Here is a 2,557-nt window from a genome sequence, read left to right as displayed (position 1 = left end):
TAAACACATTTTTGCTATAAATTCAGTTAATTTTAGTTTTGTGAACACTCATTACAGTTTTAGTTAGTTTTCCGTTTTTTGTTTTTATTTTTATTTCCGTTAACGAAAATGTTTTTTCACTTCTAGTTGTTGTTATTTCGTTAGTTTTCGTTAACGATAATAACCTTGTACTATAGCATTTAATGTTCATTTTTCAAGCCATGGCTCTTTTGAGGAATAGTTTGTAGCCTGAAGTAATTGTAGCAGCTGTTTAGAAGTCAGACCATTTTTAAGTTCATTGGACATGATTACAGTAATTTTGGTTGTGTTGTGATGTCCAACCACTGTTTTGTTTGTTAGTATTAAGTAAGTTATTGCCATGTTTTAGTTATAGAAGCAAGCCAAAACGAATCACATTTTAGGGCTCTTGGTTTCGTGCTTGTGGGTGAAAATGTTATTATCAAGCTTTTCTCCGTCACATTTTAGTATTTGCATTCCTGTTGCCATAGTGCCTTAAGGCTCTTATGTTTGAAAAAAAAGAAAAAGAAAGAAAAAAAAAGATTTTACCCGAGGAATTCTCACCTTTTACCTTTGGGCCAGTATTCGTAGAAAATTCAGTGTTAACTTTGTCATAGGCCCTAGAATGTTGAATTCAGGATCCTGCAGATGTTTGTGAGGTACACTTTGGAAGAGATGCACTCACATGACTCATGTATAATCTGGACTGCTGTTACAACTTCCAATTGTATACTGTTTTGAAAAATACACGTCATTGTTCAAAAATGTTTTAGTTGTTGGTTTGATTGGGAAAAAATGTACAGTACATACACTGTGTGTGTGTATATATATATGTGTGTGTATATATATATATATATATATATATATATATATATACACACACACACACATATATATATATATATATATATATATATATATATGTATGTGTGTGTGTGTGTGTGTGTATATATATATATGTGTGTGTGTGTGTGTGTATACACACACACACACACACACACACACACACACAGTGGGGCAAAAAAGTATTTAGTCAGCCACCGATTGTGCAAGTTCCCCCACCTAAAATGATGACAGAGGTCAGTAATTTGCACCAGAGGTACACTTCAACTGTGAGAGACAGAATGTGAAAAAAAAAATCCATGAATCCACATGGTAGGATTTGTAAAGAATTTATTCGTAAATCAGGGTGGAAAATAAGTATTTGGTCAATAACAAAAATACAACTCAATACTTTGTAATGTAACACCCGCTTAGTATAGTAGGATTAAACTTATAGACTAGATTCGAGAGGAGTAAAATAAATTTGAGAGAATTGAGTGTTGAACAGCCGGCAGATTTATTACAATGTTACAGTGGTGCAATAACCCAATGTAAACAGCATAGAAAATTAACAGAAAATCAACAGAGAAGAGCACTCTTTTGAAAATAACAACAAAATAAAATAAAATAAGTAGTCTCTTTAGACCTGACTCCTGATGAGCAGGATATTGGGAGTTCAACTGTTTCCCAGAGAAACAATCCGTATCAAGTAAGCAGTTTTTGCTCTTGCTTATCTGAAATCCTGCGATTCGAAGTAATTCAGACTGTAGCTCTACTCCTGCATCCAGAACAGCTGGCCACACTGCTTTTGGATTCGCCAAGAGTTTTCACAGGGTCTGGCTCGCCATCCATATCCAGAACCACTTCAGATCCAGGATCACAAAAAACCAGTCTGCACATACAGTACAGAGCAATAAACAAAATAGTTCTTAACAGTTTTTCTAAATAAAATGAGATCTCATAAAGTTTTCAAAATCAAGTACACTGTTGTTTTAACATTGTTCTGTCTCTATGAATTCCATTTGTATTGCTTTACAGCATTACAATCAATTGTATTTATATACCCCTTTTTAAGGCATATGTAATCACATCATGAAATGTTTGTAACGTAACTAGTTTTAAATAACTTATTTACATGTATTAACCTATAACTGAAATGACAAAGTGCAGGAAAGGCACTGGACAACATTTATGGCTAAAAGAAAAGTGCATCCTGCATTAGTTTTGCGCATTTGTGAAGATGCCCAATCAAATAGACAATAAAATAAAATACGACATTCCATTTCACACACAATTCAAGTACTCCGACTGGTTTTAGCTTTTTTTAGACAGTACAGAATTCGCACTGTTGCAGTGTTTACCACATGTAAAATTAGCATAAGTTTTCCTGCTAACTTATCATCTCTAGTAACTCACCGGAATTCCCAAGAAACAAATACACGCTCTGCCTGGTTTTGGTCGAGAGTAAAACACATAAAGGCCTCTGAAAAGTACATAACTTTAAGTTAGAGACTGTTGAAAATACTTTATAACACTTATTTTATACCGAAAGACTCACTGTGTAGCTTGTTAATTGCTCTCGGGTGTCTTGCTCCGTTTTGCCTAGCTTAATGCAGCAACGTGCTTTTGTTGCATTCACTGAACTACGGAAAATCAAAGTGTGTTCAAGGGGTGTCGGAAATAATAATACCAGGTAAAAACAAGAAAATACTAGTAACCATGTCTATAGGGGTTACAG

General features: G+C 34.2%; 1 long non-coding RNA gene across 1 annotated transcript; it reads right to left on the bottom strand.

Moving 5' to 3' along the window:
- Window positions 1-1,312: 1,312 nt before the first annotated feature.
- LOC120740887 lies at window positions 1,313-2,557 on the bottom strand. The gene is made up of 2 exons (XR_005697513.1): window positions 2,378-2,557; window positions 1,313-2,302 (listed from the first exon to the last, which is right to left on the bottom strand). It is a non-coding gene; the product is annotated as an uncharacterized LOC120740887 (long non-coding RNA).

Source organism: Simochromis diagramma, unplaced genomic scaffold, assembly GCF_900408965.1.
Source record: "Simochromis diagramma unplaced genomic scaffold, fSimDia1.1 OVJJ01000377.1, whole genome shotgun sequence".
In the NCBI taxonomy this organism is placed as follows: Eukaryota; Metazoa; Chordata; class Actinopteri; order Cichliformes; family Cichlidae; genus Simochromis; species Simochromis diagramma.
Note: the sequence above shows the minus strand (reverse complement) of the source record. Positions and strands in the feature narration are given on the sequence as shown.